Source organism: Mauremys mutica, chromosome 7 (assembly GCF_020497125.1).
Source record: "Mauremys mutica isolate MM-2020 ecotype Southern chromosome 7, ASM2049712v1, whole genome shotgun sequence".
Lineage (NCBI taxonomy): Eukaryota > Metazoa > Chordata > Testudines > Geoemydidae > Mauremys > Mauremys mutica.
The window spans coordinates 3,293,867-3,311,717 of NC_059078.1; the positions used below are offsets into that span (position 1 = coordinate 3,293,867).

At 39.1% G+C, this 17,851-nt stretch overlaps 1 protein-coding gene and 1 long non-coding RNA gene across 12 annotated transcripts in view; both read right to left on the bottom strand.

The window, feature by feature from the left end:
- The window catches only part of FHIT (fragile histidine triad diadenosine triphosphatase), a 1,025,256-nt gene that overhangs the window by 556,805 nt on the left and 450,600 nt on the right, over nucleotides 1-17,851 (bottom strand). The window lies entirely within an intron of this gene.
- The window catches only part of LOC123374011, a 162,212-nt gene that overhangs the window by 94,578 nt on the left and 49,783 nt on the right, over nucleotides 1-17,851 (bottom strand). The window lies entirely within an intron of this gene.

The following is a 17,851-nucleotide window of genomic DNA, read 5'->3' on the forward strand; positions in this document are numbered from 1 at the left end:
TGACTCCGTGACAAGCATCTTGGAATAGGCCAAGGCATTCTGCTCCATAAGCCAACCAACAGGAAGAATTTGTAGAGAAGAAATTATGGACCATCAAGTTAGTCCATAATCCAACTGATCCTAGTGAGAACTTTGCTCTGCGAAACTCCCTAGTGTACACAAGGCTCCAGTGGGTGAACTGAGAATCTGGGATGAGAGCAATGAACCTCCTCCACTGTGAAGGCCAGTTTGTTTTGTGGACTTCAGGGAAGAGGGAGTAAATGGCAGATCCCCGAGTCTCCATGGGAGACTGGAGGAATTGTCAGGGGATAAAAGGTGTTTCAAAATAGAAAGGTGAAATGCAATCCCAGTAAGAGAGGTTCTGAAATGGGAGTACACTGATACTTTGCATTTAAAAAGTTTCCATACTAGTTGTGATTTCTTTTAAGTACTTTGTTGCATTGCAGAACACAATGTAGAATTTAAATTTTCACTATGCATCAGCCTGCTTCCTATAAATAGAGGCTGCATTTAATATATTAAACGTACATTTGTATGTCATTCAATCCTATTAAACATCTCAAATACCTCAGGAACCCACAAGCACTCTCACAGCTCAACGTTTATTTTTTCAGCAGTAAGATGGCTCGTAGTACAGTGAGAGATTTTAATCCAGGCATAGGCTTCAACCCATAACCTGATAAGCCTTCTAAGACTACAAGCTGGATGTCAGCTAGGATAAGTGGGGTTGGGATGGAAGCAGGAGGAGAGCAATGTAAACTCTAACCTAATGAAAGGGATTTTGTTTGTTTTTCGATTTGGCTGAGGCTCACGTCAATTCTCATTTATTAAATGAATCAGTTCCTCATTCCTTAAGCCTTGTCCAAGGTGCTAGTCCTCGCTTCTGGTGAACAAACTCACAGATTTTATGGGGAACATTTTTGCTTTAAAGGAACTATTTCTCTTTTCTTGATTAAAAGAAACCAACTCTCACATTTGTGGCTAAAGCCATGATTCTATTAATATTAATAATGAAAATAAAAGTCTTTGAGGCTGCATCTTCGGAGTCACATCTTGGTGTGCTGAATGCTAACGCTCATTTGTTATTATTATCCCTTCAGTCTCACTGACATCAGAAGAAAGCGTTTTTATTGCTTTTAGAAGCGCCACAAAAGCCATTAAAATTCAAAAATATTCTTCAAGCTGAAATCACTTCAGACCCTTTCAGTTCAGGGCATTTTCCATTAAATAAGCAGTCCTTTTTCTCTTGCCTCATCAGTCCTTTATGTCCAACTAGTACTTTAGCACTATCCCACAGTCGTAATTCTTTTGAAACACAACTAGAACATCAGCAATCCACCTTGAGAATACAGCCACAGTGCAGAAGCCTCTGCTCAAAATATAACTTAAAAAGGGAGGAGGCTGGAAGCTGCAAGGCAGATGATGGAACTCTCATAATGACTCCCACATGTACTAGTGACACTAGTTATCTTTCAGGGTTCCACTAACTCCCATCCCACTCATTGGAGCTACTGCAGGACATGTCAAAATAACCAGCGGCACATCACATGGAAATGCAGACGATAACTCAAGTCACCTCCAAGGGAACTGTTTTCAGAACACGTTTTAAGACAACACTAATTGCTGAGAAAACCTTATTTGCTTTGGGAATTTTTTTTCCTAGGGTTCAGCTGTTTATCTCCCTGCAGATCCAAACATTTACTGTACTCCCTGATAGTTCACTGTACTTTACCAATTAAATTAATGGCAGCGGCAACAGCAAGAAATCCTTTAAACCCCTCCGGGCTTGTTCCTTTGATTAGACTAGATCAGTAAAGCTACAGCTATTTGCAGGCAGATTAGATAGACTAGGTTTTTATCACCATTTGCACTAGAGATTGAAAGGTCAGGTCTGTTGACATCAGACCAAAACCCATCTGTGAAAGCTTGCTTTAAAAGTTACTCTTCAGAAATATTTTAATATTTGAAGAACACCACATGGATCTGAAAATAAGTAATGACTCTTATAACAGTCGGACAAAGAAGAGCACTTCACTTTTCCAATGAGCAATAGAAGGCATTCTGACATGCACAAACAAAAATAACAGCGCTATATATTTTCTTGTCTCTGGAAACCAGAATCTGAGCAAACTACAAAGCATATGGCACTATTAGTATAAGCCTTTGAGTGTAACTTATAAAACAATACAATCTCTCCACTTCCAGTGAGGTTTCTCTTGGGTGAGGGGAAGTTCTGTGCTTATTTTTAACCATACACACAAAAATATCAAATTTTAATTGGGGGAAGAGCTAACATTTGTAGTGTAGCAGTTGTAGGTAACAATGCTTTGCATCTGCACAACACACTATCTGAGGATCTCAGCACACTTTGCAAGCAATAACTAACGTTTCAGTAAAAACAAAAAAGAGTCCAGTGGCACCTTAGTAGTCTTTAAGGTGTCACCGGACTCCTTGTTGTTTTTGTGGATACAGACTAACACGGCTACCCTCGATACTTAACATTTCAATGCTATTCAAGTTGTCATATCACACCCATCATTAGTGAGGTTACCATCTTCATCCCTATAAGAAACCTACATAAGACAACACTGAAAATCAGTGCCAGAGCTGGAAAATGAACCCAGATTTCCTTACTCCTCTTGTATATTAAAAAGACCTTCATTCCTTCTGAGGTTTTGTTTCTTTGCACGGAACCAACAGTTGTGATTTGAATGGCAATACATTAAAAAAACCAAATTTCAGTGCAAATATGCCAACAAGCCGATTGTTCCTTGTAGGGTTGTCAAACGCTTGAAAAATATAATCATGATTAATCATAGTTTTAAGTGCACTGTTAAATAATAATAGAATACCAATTTATTTTGATTATACATGTTTTTGGATGTTTTTCTACATTTTCATATTATTGATTTAAATTACAACACAGTATACAAAGTGCAAAGTGATCATTTTATATTATTTTTATATAAATATTTGCACTATAAAAAGATAAAATAAATATTTTTCAATTCATCTCATACAGGTACTGTAGTGCAACCTCTATTATAAAAGTGCAACTAACAAATGTATAAATTTTTGTAAACATAACTGCACAGAAAACCAAAACAATGTAAAACTTTAAAGCCTTACAAGTCAAAGCATGAAAAGAAATACGAATGTTTAGCACATCTGGCACGTAAATACCTTGCAACACCAGCTACAACAGTGCCATGCAAATGCCTGTTCTCACTTTCAGGTGACATTGTAAATAAGAAGCGGGCAGCATATCTCCTATAAATGTAAGCAAATTTGTTTTTCTTAGCGGTTGGCTGAACAAGAAATAGGACTGAGTGGACTTGTAGGTTCTAAAGTTTTACATTGTTTTGTTTTTGAGAGCTGTTATGTTAAAAAAAATTCTACATTTGTAAACTGCACTTTCACGATAAAGAGAAGAAACTACAGTACTTGTACAAGGTGAATTGAAAAGTACTATTTCTTTTGTTTATCTTTTTTACAGTACAAATATTTGTAATAAAAATAATATAAAGTGAGCACTGTACACTTTATATTCTGTGTTGTAATTGAAATCAATATATTTGAAAATGTAGAAAAAAATCCAAAGATATTTATAATAAATTTAAATTGGTATTCTATTGTTGTTCAACAGTGCAATTAAAACTGTGATTAATCATGACTTTTTTAATCTAGTGAATTTGTTTTGCGTTAATTGTATGTATTAACTGCAATTAATTGATGGCCCTAGTTTCTTTTTGTCATATTTGCTCTGTAACTAGTTATTTTGACAAGTCTTGCAGTAACTACATTTAGTCAGACTAAATAAAATTCATGGGTACCCAGGCTCCCAAATGTGTACAGTTAGGAAACCATAGTCAACAAACAGCACTTCCATAAAGCTGTTACATTACAGATAGACATCTAAAATAACACCTATCCCAGTACATATCACTCCATATGCGTTTCAGTTTACAGCACCGAAAAAGTATTAATCTGTTGTTTTGTTTTAATTCTGATCCTATAGTCATCAGTGTCTTTCCAAATGTACACAAGCTGAAAGAAAAATGTTCAGTATTTTGACACCAGATGGTTTATATCACCTAATGTTTTGCTTTCCTTGTTTCAGACAGAAATTCTTATTCAAAGTAATTAATGAGTTTAAATAGATTCTGTAAGATTTGAGATTTCCAACCATCAAAATGAAAAGTCACTGACTCAATATTAAGAAATGCTGTACATTTTAATACCCTTTGTGACTTCAATTCTAATTTATATTAAAAGAAAGTTTGCTCACACAGGAACTGGGGGGAAAACAGCAAATCTGACCTTTAAAAAAATTGTAACAAAAAGGTTCATGTTTTGCACTTTCTGCCTAGGGTATTTTCACACTAGCTTCTTTTTGCTTTTCTCACATGTTGCCTGAGTTAGGAGTGTTACCTAGAGAACAAGATCTTTACCGGAACTATTCCCAGAAGCTCAGAAAGAGCTGGCACTGTCCCGCCACACAGGAAGAAAAACAAGATGCAATGGATGTGGTTTAATTAGTCTGCAACTTTATTCATCTGGGAATGCCTGGCAATACATTGCACACACAGGAACCATCCTAATGGTTTCCACCTATTTGGGAAAGCTGCCATCAGCCCTCCCTCTTCCCAACCTGGTCCCAGTGCACTGCTGGGACACTGTTGTACGCAGGAGAGGGCAGAAAAAATGGGGAGTCATTTTCCTGCTGTACCAGATGTTAGGAGCCCCAACCCCCTTTTCCCAGCTTCCTTAGAGGATGCCTACCCCTAAATCCATTGCCAACGCCCATTTATCTGGGAACCAAAGCCCTCTGTAATGAGTACCTTCATTGGACATCTCCTATACCCGCTACTTAGTAGGTAGCGACAGCTGACTTACCGGGTCCCTGACCCACTTAGGGGGAGGCAAAACACACCCTACCCGATGTGGGCCAATATGGTAAAAATTCCTTCCCAGCCCCTAAAGAAAAAAAAGGCAACTAGCTCAAAACCATAAAAACCCAGCCTTATTCCAATCCTATGGATGGCACGATGGTTGCTGCTGTTCTGTGATTGATCTGAGAGAGAAAAAGAGAGAGAGAGAACGCATGGGGTATAAATTACCCCACTTCCCCCAGTGCACAGGGAGGGTCAATGCCCCACATGGGCCAGCCACTTGCTTTCCCCCCCTTGGCTCCACTAGGTAAATCTCCCTTCCCCTCCTTCATAACCAAATACAGTAGGGACCCTTGAAGGAGCCCGGGCCTCTTTTTCTTCATGGCCAAAGACCAACCATATTCATGGCAAGCACATTTTGTGATTTCTAGTGGTTCTACAACATCCCTCTTAACACCACCGTGTTGTAAAGCTAGAATCCTACCATTGCTGGAAAAGTCCAGTACACAAGCTGTTATAGAGTGGAACTCTGCTAATAATCAAAAGACTACACCCTCTACTGGGTCTGTTCCTGGAGCTACTTCCACAAAGACTATGGGAAAATCAAAGCGTCCACGCTTGGCTTTACAAGGATGTGGCTTCTCCTGCAACTTTCAGATTGAAAACGGCTGTGAAATGTTGATAAAATTAGCAAGATGTGTTCATTTCTCACAGCTCAACTATGTCAAAGCAAACCCCAGCAACTTTGTCCACCTGTAACTGGCACTAGACCTTACTGAAGGAAATGTACTCGTAGCAGTATATTCCCAAAGGGATGTACAGAATTCACATACACAAACCACAATATCAAACAATGGTGGTTTAGAATGTACCTGTATCTCAGTGCTTTGAGAATTGAGCCTTTGGAGGCATCTTATTCTCTCTCTCTCTCTCTCACACAAAGAAAAAGGGAAAGACACAAGATGGGTGAAGTAATATCTTTTATTGAATCAACTTCTGTGAAACAATGTCATTTAAATAAGTAACTAAGCCAAATGTTGGCTCCCTAATGATGCAATTCACTATCTTGGGTTTGTTTTTTTTTAGTTTAGAGGACATGATCTAAGAGAATTCTGTGCATTGTTACACATCAATCTGCTTAAACATTTATATTGCTCTGGAAAAGACATTAAAAGATGCAAGATAAAGTAGGGTTCCCGGCCTGTTCTTTCTTTGTAGCACAGGTGACTTACTGAATAAATAGCTAAGCCAACCCTAGCGTTCATGGAAAAAACACGAGGGTGGAGGGGATTTCAATCATTGGTTTCTATTTTTTTGAATTGCAAAATTTGAAATAAAAAATATGGGTGACCATTTCGGACCAGATTCGCCCAGGCTGGTGCTGGAAGGTTAATTTATACCTCACCTCTTTGCACCAAATGACTCCCTGTAACACAGATGGGATTCACCTGGAAGCAGGAACAGGAGATGGAACAGCCACCTAGACTCTCTCCTGGGACATATGTCTTCATTTTTTTCTCTTTTTTGGTCGGGGCTCAACATGCCCTACTTGCAGAAGCTGCACAACAGATGTGTCAATTCAGTGAGCCCCTTGGATCAGCCTGACCCCATACTCCATGTTTTCAGGTCTTGTTGTCCTCCCCTTATTGAGAATGGCAGGCATTAAATTTCTGGGGCCCAAACCCACATGGAATCTCACCCATATATTAGGCAGAGATGTGCGTGTGAGTTTGAGTATAAAATATATGGAGAGAAAATAATTCTGATCACTGTGGTTTAGCAGCTCCTAAGTTAATGCCACAAATCAGATATTTTTAAGTTTGCAGAAATTGCACCTGCTAAAAACTAGATAACAGTGCTTCCAGAGTCTTGCTAATTTTTTTTAAATTACTTATACAGAACTAAAAAAATGTATTTTAAATAAAAGGGGTAGAAATAATGAACAAATACTCCTTGCTGAAAGTTAACCTTTCCCTTTTTGAATGCAACTGGAGACACTACACTGTAGCTATGTGCCTGAGCATTCAGTATGTGTGAAGAAAACTACCGAAACTAAGCATGAGACTTCAGAGAAAATCTGAGGAAGTGAGTAAACCACAAAAAGGCAAGAAAATTTGGCTGTGACTTATTGTACTTTTTAACACTGGGACTCCAGACATTTCTTTCACACCCAGCAGTGTGGCCTGTGCTGCATCTGATCACACATTTATTTAAGAGCTTCGTACAGGTGCTATTTCATATAGATGCTAACAACAAAAATGACTCTTATTTTTGCAATTCCGAGCATGGTATTGTAGGTGTAAAAAACCTACCTGTATGAAATCTACCAGGTAAAGTTTCTGGCCTCTGAAGTTTGCTCAATGCTTAATGATGACCAAGTCACCAGCGTGGTTTTCAAGAACAGTGGTCTCTTACCAACTAAGACAAATCTTTGCCGGCTAAGATTCACTACTTGTGCTTATCATTCCATAATCATACAGAGAGCTTCTAAAGGCAATTCTGCCGGACTCTCCACAGTTAACGATATTTCTACAGAGAACTACTCTCTGGTATAAGAGTTCACTTATGTGTAGAGTAAAGGGGGAAGATCAGATCAACACTGTGTCTTCTTTGCTGTACTCATGTAGTCATCAATGAATTAGTTGGGGACTGGTCCTGCTTTGAGCAGGGGGTTGGACTAGATGACCTCCTGAGGTCCCTTCCAACCCCGAGATTCTATGATTCTATGCTCATGAAATTTTGGTGGGAAAACAGAGGTTTTTGCCCTAAAAACTGATATAATCGGTTGCATCTGTACATGTATCTTGGGTAATACCAGTTTATTAGTTATATTATCCAGACAGTTGTGAATGGAAATTGTTCATAAGGGCAGCACGTGCATAAACCAGGCAAAACAAAACATGATTTTAACATAACAGAAGACAAAATCAACACAAAGTGCAGATCAGTGTTACGCTCCACTTTTAGAGACAAAGTTTGAGAAAGTAACTTTTAAATGAAAGCACAAGCCAACCACATGCAATCCTACCTTGCACCAGTTTGTGAATCTGTCTGCTGAGGAAACGCAAACCAGCAAGTGTATAAATCATTATAGTCACTGAATATGAAAGCACTTCACGGAGCATAGAATAAGGACAAGACTGGTTTTTAAGTCATTGCATGTGTTCAGGGGGAGGAAGGGCTATGTATCAACACCTGCTATCAGTGGCATTCTGCCAGCCTAAGCAGGAAAGGAGGAGGGAAGAATCTGCTCATTCCCCAGCATTTCTTCATTAGCCAAGCCTTAGGCCTGGCCAGCTGCCACTCCTTACCCTAGGGGAGAGCACCAGGGTTTCTCTCCCCTAACCTGCAAAGGAAGCCCCTCCACCTCAGAAACCCCATTCACCATTTTTTCCCAGCCATCCATCTTTCTAGGAAAAGCCATCAAGACAGCACACCCACCTGACACCTACAAGATGTCCCTCTCTCCACAGGAAGCCTGTGTCATAGCCTGTGAGGAGAAAGAGCGGTTGGCAGATGGTGATAAAGGAGACTTGTGCTGTGCACAGGGTTCAGCATGGTAAAAGGAGGGAACCAGAGAGTAGGGGAAGGAGACAAATGAATTAGTGGAAGAAGGCATCTGTTTGCCACTGGTGCTACTAGACCATATGGGTGTAGCCACCATCACAACCCTGACCCAAAATAGCTTCAAGAGGGAAATCACAGAGGAGAGCTCTGTAGCTCATGGAAGAGGTGCACTCATTGTCTGTGCAGAGAAACCATCCTGGCTCCACACAAACAGCAATCCCTTGGCCTGTGCAGGGCACAAGCAGTACTGGGCCCCATGGCAGCAGAATATCTATATGATACAGTAATGGAAGAGCTCTCCTAAGAAACAGCTTCCCAAATATCAATGAGATGGAAGGCCAGCATTACCGCTGCCTGTGGTTTTCTCTAATCCAAGGATCAGTGTGACCCATCTAGGAATAGCATTTCCATAATCCTTTATTTAAATTAAAAATGATATTACCAATATATTAAAAACTATCTGATACACAGACACGCATGCACACACATGCATTGTACTTTCCAACACACTCAGAGCAATATGAAAGTCACACCTGTTTTATTTTTTACTTCCACTCATCTTTTTTACATGCAGGTCCCCACTTCCTTCATTTCACATGCTCTGTACTGAAGTGCCAACACCTTTTCATAACAGCATTGGCTGGGGATACATTTCAAATGTGTTCAATTCTCCCCTCATGGCTACACTCTCCAGGAGCAATTGCTCCACACTGAGAACCTGCATTTTTCACATACCTTTCAAACACTACACAAGATTATTTTTAAAAGCCCCTTGTAAGCTTTAGATTAGTAGACTGACAAAAACCAAAAAAAAAACCAAAAAACAGAAAAAGACATTCATGTTCAAATGAATAGGAATAGCTTTTTAATCTTAAATAGCAGCAATTATCATATCTCATAAATTGCAGGAAAATCAAGTGCTTTGAACACCCATTATTCACTTTTTATTCATTTTTTGGCATCTAGCATCTGTATCATTTAATGTTCCAGTGTAATAAAGAATAGTCTGCCTTCTTTTTTTTCTTAATGTCACCTTATGTAGATCAAGTGTCATTAGTAATCATGAGATACATATCTCCTAAAGACAAGTAGGCCTATCTGATTTAAGGAAGAAAACCCAATATATGACGTTATTGACTTAACTATGTAACAGCGAATAAACCATGTGAAAGAAGCATTGTGCAAAATGTAGGGCCACTTTTAAAAAAATTGTTCTAGAGCTAAGGTCTCTTAGCCCTAAAGCTCCCACATTTCATAGGCTCTTCGATGACAATAGATATGTTCAATTTCTAAGTCACTTTTTCTATCAGTGCAGAATTATTCCCTACTTTACATTTACTAGTGCTTTGACCAATCAAGTTTGAAATGTACCAAGCATGATGCAGTTTAAGAAATTATTCTACAGACTAACAGATCTCACTGTCTGAAAGCTTTCCTTGATACGTAACCTAAATTTTCCTCTCTCTCCATTTCATCTTCTTATTCCTACTTACACCTTCTTAATATTTGCACCTTCAAATATCTGTCGACTTTATCATGTGCCTCCTTGGTCATCACTTGCCTAGTTATAAACTATTGCCTCCTTATTCTGTATATTTCTGATAATTAGTTGTCTAGAACAGAACACTATTCTTCCCTGGGGTGACTGTTCAAATCAAAGAAGTTATTGTACCTATCAGAGAGGAAGCTGGCTTAATATTCCAGATGTGGGCACATTAGCACTAACACTGGAGAGGGACAGACTGCTCCATGGTCTGATGAGTATGCAATATTCAGTCCAAAATATCAACTCTTGTGTCTTCCATATCACATGACTACTTCACTACTAAATCTACCACTACTCCAGGTGTCACTTTCAGTGTTACTTCTGCACAGGTTTCTTTCTCCATAAAATAAATCTGTGTTTTGGATTATTCCCCCCACCCCCAAACATACTGGTGTGATTTTTTCCAAGATGAACCTCACCCACCAAAATCCACATGTTAAACCTGGTAATGTTTAGTAATGTAAAGTAAACAGTAGTCTCATCCTTAAAAGCAGGAGTTTCTTGAAAATTGCAGGGTCACGGTTATTAGTGGAAGAAGGACACATCAAACCTAGAAAAGGATGTTTACTCAGTGGTGGCTTCTCAGATTCATCCAAGTTTTCTCCTTTCCCGATCATCTTGATGAGGACATGGTGAAGGGGAGCAACATGTGTGTCCATGCTACTCCATGAAATTGGCCTTGGATGGGGTCAAGGGGCACCATGGAAAGTCAGGATGCAATAAGAACCTGAGTGTGGATACATGTGTCTTTTTGGGGGGGGGGGGGATTGAAAGAGAGAGTATATACCATAGAGCACAATTTCATATAACAAGCTTCTATTGTTATGCCTCCCCTACTGTAGGACTATGATACAAGTAAACATACCAAATTCCAATATAAGATTATCAGTCAACCAACTGAAAAAAACTCAGCAGTGAAACCTAGCAATCAGTTTGCCTTTGTAAAAGGAAAACAAATTTTTCAAAGCAAAGCCTATATATAAATAAGGAAAACATGTAATTTGTGTTCAGCTAGTTAGCTGTGTTTTTCTTTGATAAGATATAAAGAGGTAATTTAAATTAAAATTCTGTGATACTGCTTGCAAAGTTCAATATAAATGAAAGGATTAGATGCAAGACTTTCCTTAATATCAGCTGAATATATCAAAGGTAATTCAAGTAGTGCAAAAAGCATTCTGGCACATGAAAGCATAATGAAAAATTAGCGATCTCTTTTGTTAGGTTTATTAATCTTTTAATCTAATTCATTACTCAATAAATGTGTACTATTTGCACTATATGGTAAATTTCATAATACACACATTCTTTTTGTAGCCATGGCCTGATGAGTCTGCAATATGGGTAGACGAGAACACAAGACATTGAGCATTCCAAAGTCAGAGAGGCGCTAGATAACTCACCCTACCTTAGACATGCATTACTCCCCACAGCATGTGCCTTGAAATTTCCAATCTTAATTCACTACAATCTGATTGTCTTAACACTGTTGACTGAGCCAGATCTGGGACTTACATTTTTTGTCAGCCATAGTCAAACTGGCATCATTGAAAACTTGGTATTGAACTTCATACTGTAAACAATGGCCGCAATCTTTCACACGTTTCTGCACAAGAGTAACTTTACGCTTCTGAGTACAGCCACTGAGTTCAATGGGACATTTCACACATGTGAAGTTACTCAAGTGCATAAATGTCTGCACTATAGGAACCAAAAGACTCCAACGAAAAAGTGTAATAAAAGGTATTTGCACTAGAAATAAACCAGAGAAAAAGTTACAACTGGGAGTGGAGGGTGAAAAAAGACCCTACATTAAGGGTTAGTCGAAGGCAAATCTTGTATACATTCAAGTAAGTTGACAGTGTTTACATAAGGATTACTTCCTTCTGTGTTTTAGTCACATCACCACTAACCTACAGAAGATTGCGGAGACACAGGCTCTGCAGTTAAGGATGCATCAAGCTTTCGGCTTTGATGGGACTTTAAGACTTCACTGTTGCTCAGCCCATTTGCTATTAAAAAAATGGGAAACCCTTAGACATTTTGAGGGTATCAAAAAGTGTTCCTAGAATAAATTATAAACCCACAAATCTCCTTTGCCAAAACTCAGAGCAGGTGTCTCCTCTTTTTTTTTTTTAGATCCCAGTACATGAATACCACAGCCCCTGAAAATTCTAAACTGCTCACAAACACGCAGGTCGCTCACCTGTCATTACCAACATGGGCGATGTTTCAAAAGCTTATGTTTGTAAAGTTATCTCACTTTCCTGTCTTAACTGCAGAGAGCCACACAGAAAGGTAGCCAGCACAGAACACAGCACTCACACATCCGCCAACTCCTTTAGCACCCTCAGATGCAGCGCATCTGGCCCCATGGACTTGTGTTCGTCCAGCTTTTCTAAATAGTCCCGAACCACTTCTTTCTCCACAGAGGGCTGGTCACCTCCTCCCTATGCTGTGCTGCCCAGCAGCACAAAGTCATTCTGGAGGCAACATCAGAGTTGCCATGGTGACTTTCCAGGGAGTATTTGTCTGTATACATTTGGATGTTGGGAAATTCTAGACTGAGGAGAATGAGCAGGTAAGGAAAACATGGTGACAAAGAGCTGTGTCTAGCTTAGACAAAAAGAAACTTGGAGAAAGTGCTGGCAGCCCAGAGTTAAACTCTGCAGAGGGACTGAGAGTTAGTAATGGTCTTTAATTCCAGCAAGTGTCCTATCGCTATGAATAACTGAAAGAGAAAAGCCAGGGCCCAGCACCAAAGCCCTTGCAGATCCAAAACTCCGAGGGAACCTTTGAGCCCTTTGTTGGGCTCCGTTTGCTAGGGAATCACTGATTTGTTCAAATGTCTGAAGATTTAATGACCAGTCAACAAGGGGCTGATGAAAGAGGATTAAAAACTCTGAAAATAGCTAGTTGCATTTACACGTTACTATTTTTCCTTGTGTTCACATGTATATTTCTGTTCCCACCATATGTCAAATCTTGTGTATATTCTCAGTGAGGACTCCTATTCCCACCAGAAACACATGTTCTTTTACACGGTTACACATTATCAGCATGAATCTGGATAAATAAATGCATCTATTGCATCTATCAGACCTTATTAAGCTGGCGTAGTGTGAAAGTAGAATATCTTTTACAGGAGCAAATCTTTAACCATTATTCAAGGACTTTAACTCCCTCCACATTCTCCCTCCCATGGTGGATACTGGCACATAATTTGCTTCTTCCAGAATGGCCTTGATTTGAAAGTGTTGGTTAATCTTAATTCTAGTCAGCAATAAGGTGTTTTCTTCTCTCATTGGATCATAATGAGTTTGCTTGAACTTATTTTAAAAATAGAGTAAAAAATGTGCTTAGGAATCCTAATTTCTAAGTTTGGAGGGCTGTCTATGTGCGTACTGTACTTTTTCATTATGTTAGCCAATACATATATGTTAAGCACAGTACATCTCACATTAATGGGTACTATGTGCACAATATTAATATTGTATACATTATATTAAAGTATTATGCTCCCATCACAATTCTGTTCTCCCATGTCAAGTATCCTATAATATTTTGAGAAGCTGAAGTCAATTTTGGCATTAGAAACTATACGACCTGCCAAAGCCAAGATATATGAAGGGTGTGTCCTACCACACGTTGGGATGTATCTCTATGCCCAACTAGTTTGGAATGTAGTATCTAAAACAGAGAAGAAAGGTACAGAACAAAACAACAAGTTAAGGAACTGTTTCCAACTGACGGGTTGGACTTCAGTGATGTGTAAGATTGTATAGCTTGTAAAAAAATCATACTATAAATACTACCAGTTGAAATGTTCATTTTTGAACTCAACTTTCTGTGTAAGATAAACATGCTGCAAGATAAGATTTGCTTCCCAAAAGGAGGGTATGTATGTTTCCTTTTTTGTATTGTACTGCCTTTGTCTTTAGACAATAAATTTGGCAACGTTCAGTTATTTGGTCTCTTGCAAATTTTTATGAACAAACCACGAGTGTTGTCCATTGGCTACACCTTTTAGTCAATAGCTTCTCGTGACAGGATGCTAGGCAGGGACTCCTGAGCCAGCCCTCTGTCACGCCGGCTCCAATTAAGGGAGGTAAATTGGAGCTGGCTAGAGAAATCTGCATCTGATTGGCGAAGGGGAGCCAGCCTAATTAGCCTAGGGCTATATACAGGCCAGGAGGAAGGAAGCCAAAGGGGGAAGCCAGAGAGTGGAAGCTCTTCTCTCCTGGGTGCAGAGGCTGAGAAGTCCTCAAGGCTGAAACCCCCAAGCTGTATATGGTGAGAAGATGGGATTGCACACTGTAAATAAACTACACCGGTGACTGCTGAGCCTGAGGGTCTCAGTGGTTTTTGGAATGGAGCAGAGGCAGGAGGGGGCCCTGCTACGGCCCTGGTACACTTCTATTCAATGTATGCACTAGAATGGTAGGATTTCCATACTGAACAAATCAGGGCCGCCCAGAGGATTCAGGGGTCTGAGGCAAAGCAATTTTGGGGGCCCCTTCCATAAAAAAATTGCAGTACTATAGAATACTATATTCTTGTGGGGGCCCCTGTGGGGCCTGGGGCAAATTGCCCCAATTGCGCCCCCCCGTCTCCCCTCCCCGGGGCAGCCCTGGAACAAATTGAATATTCAAAGGTTTAAAAAAAATCCAAAGCTGTTAAGGTGTATAGAAAACCATTTTAGGTCATTTTCAGAGTTCATGACTCCCTCTGAGCCCAATACAGTTGGAATGATGTAAGCCAATGTACCTGGCTTTACAGGCAAGCGAATGCTAAACACAGTCCTAATACAAAGTTTTTAAAAATCTCAACCATTCCCAAAATGATTGTTTTCTGTACTATATGTGTCTCAATCACTTGGGCATAAGGTATCTGTCTCAAATTCATGTTGGTAAGACTTTTATAAACACACTTCGAGCAGCACTTACGCAAGTAACCCCTACTCGTTCCATTACAGACAGCTGAACTACTTATGTAAGTAATAACTAATTGTGTGAACAAGGGGTGCAAAATACAGTCCTATAGGTTTAACCTTTAGTACAGTAGATAAATGGCGATTTTTAACAAACCTAATACAAAGTCCTTTGTTTCAGACACCAGTTAAGTTCACTAAGTGACAACAATGTCCTTACAATCACATTCTTTAAAAAACTAAAACATTTAAGAGTCAGAACATTAAGAAATAAGGACATAAAAGACATTTAGCATGTTTAGCAGCTGGTGCTCCTTGCATATTCTGAGCAGTGAGGAGTCCAGGAGGACCCCAAGGCTAAGAAGTCTTGATCTTCTGACAGCAGACAACCTTGATAGTGGGTTCTGCTATGGTGTGGCTGCCTCTTCTAAATGTTTTCTTTTCCTCCATTTTCCCTGGGTTTAGCTTCAACCAGCAGCTATTCATGCAGATACTAATCTCAACTGAATGGGACTGTTCACATCAGATGTACAGGACATACAGAGCAGGGTATCATATATACCTTGCTGATATTTGAGTCCATGTCATCTCATGATTCCTAGATTTAAGGACAGAAGGGACCATTATGTTCATCTACTCTGACCTGCTGCATAACACAAGCTATACAATCGTACCCAGGGATTCCTACATCAAGCCCATAACTTTTGGTTGAGCTACAGCATCCATTTCAGAAAGAGATCCTGTCTTTCCCCAGAGGCTTTATGTAGAAGTTGAACAAACAGGATTATGGGAGGGGAGAGAAAGAAACTGAACCTCCTAACTTCCAGGTGAGTTCACAGAGTCCACAGAGGAGCAGTTGCCTAAGAGGACACTTTGCGACTGTTCTGTCGGAAAAGAGTAGAACTTCCTTGGAAGATTTATGATAAGCCTCTGTCTCTAAGTAGAGCTGGTAAAAAATATTTAGATGGAACAGTTTTCTATGGAAAAAAGCAATTTTATCTAAATCTAAACGTTTTGCGGGAATTTGTCATTTCCACTAATTTTGAAAAGGCAAAAATTTAAATGAATCACTGATTTTCTCATTTCACTTAGATAAGGTCAAAACATTTTGTTTTGATAAGGTAAAACCTTTTTGTTCTGACTAGCATTTCAATTCATTTCAACTTTATACTATATTAAAATATGACATGTAATATTAAATAAAATATATACGTAAATATACAAGTCAAATTAAGTTAACTGAAATGTTTAAGTAGAAATAACGTTGTAGCCATGTTGGTCCCTGAAGAAGAGCTCTGTGTAAGCTTGAAAGCTTGTCTCTTTCACCTACCAAAGTTGGTCCAATAAAAGATATTACCTTACTCACTTTGTCTCTCTAAGAAGAAACTATACATTTTACCTTATCAATATGACATGTTTATCAAAAAAAATGAAAGGACGTTATGCAAAGAGAAATTCTTCAACCATTTTGTTTTGTGGGAAAAATCAAAATGTCAGTTTGTTTGGTTTTGGAATGAAATTTTTTTTCAAAATGGCAGAATGTCTTCTAGAATGGAAATTCTGTTTCCTGGTTGGCTCTCGGTCTAAGCAGTGAAAGTTATGGTCCCTCACTGATTGAATCAAATGCCACAGGGAGCTCCTGTAGTACAAGTCTGGATGTCTGCCCTTTGTTCAGGGGTAAGAAGTAGCCCATCATCAAAACAGATCAAGCCCTTTCTACAAATATCCTAACCTCTATCCCAGTTAGAAGATGCTGAGGACATTAATCATCGACAAGTGTAACTGGGCAGAGAATTAAATATTACTGACACTATTTTTTTAAACAGGCTGAGAAACTTAGACTTAAAAATCAGAGGGGTTAGGAAGTATCTTTTCCCGCAACGCATGGTGAACAAAGCATACAACTCCCATTATCATCAATGCTGCTGAAAATGTATCCTGTGTGTTATATAGTCTTAAAAAAACCACCACCACCACCACAGAACAATGCCCAGGAGAGTAGAGATGTGCTCAGAAATGGCTCTTCTATGAAATCTTTGCATTTCTGCACACGTGTGGAAGGTTGGGAGGGAGATCTACAGTGAAATAGTTCAAACAAATATTTTTTTTAAATGTAGTTCACTATCCATCCAGAAAGCCTTTGCTTGTGTAGCAGGAGTTGCAGCCTATTTCGTGGCTTCCCTAAAATATTACACCTTCATGGAGACAATATTTTACAAATGCCTCTGTGATCCACTAAGTTTTACAACAACATGCCCATTTCAGATCTATGCTTTCTGGAACATAATGTTTCCAGTCTAATTACAAAATTCACAGGAAATCCTGATACTACCTTGGGCAATAATGTCCTGGCTAATAGAAATGGCTTCTCTATTTATTTTTCAGAGTGAGAGAGTCAATAATTAAAGCCTGGAGCTTACTCATCACTCTCAGTAGACATAATAACCAAAGGAAAGCTCATTTTGAGAGAAGGTGCATGGTGAGATGGACATTTTAACAAAAGAGAGAAACAAGACGTGGGTATGGTACTCCCATTTTCAGCTTTTAATTTGTATTTCTCTTGTGTAAAGGTCAACCATGGGCAATGCAACTGTTTAATGAACAGGGCCCGTAGTGTTTTCTGAGCTTTTTTCCTCCGATGTCTGAAACATGTTCTTACTTAACAGTACGATAAGTCTAAAACATATCAAAGCTGCATTCTAAGTCACCTTTGATTTTCCTCCTAATCACTAAATTCTAGATACTAATTCGTGATGACTTGTTTTGTAAGGACTGACAATACCATGTATATCACTATCATTACTTTACCAATGGGAAGGGAGGGAATGAAAATGCACTTAAAATTACTTATACCTTGTATGTTTTCCTTTTGGATTACGTCAGGAAACTAAGTTTCACCCATGAGAATGAACAATGGTA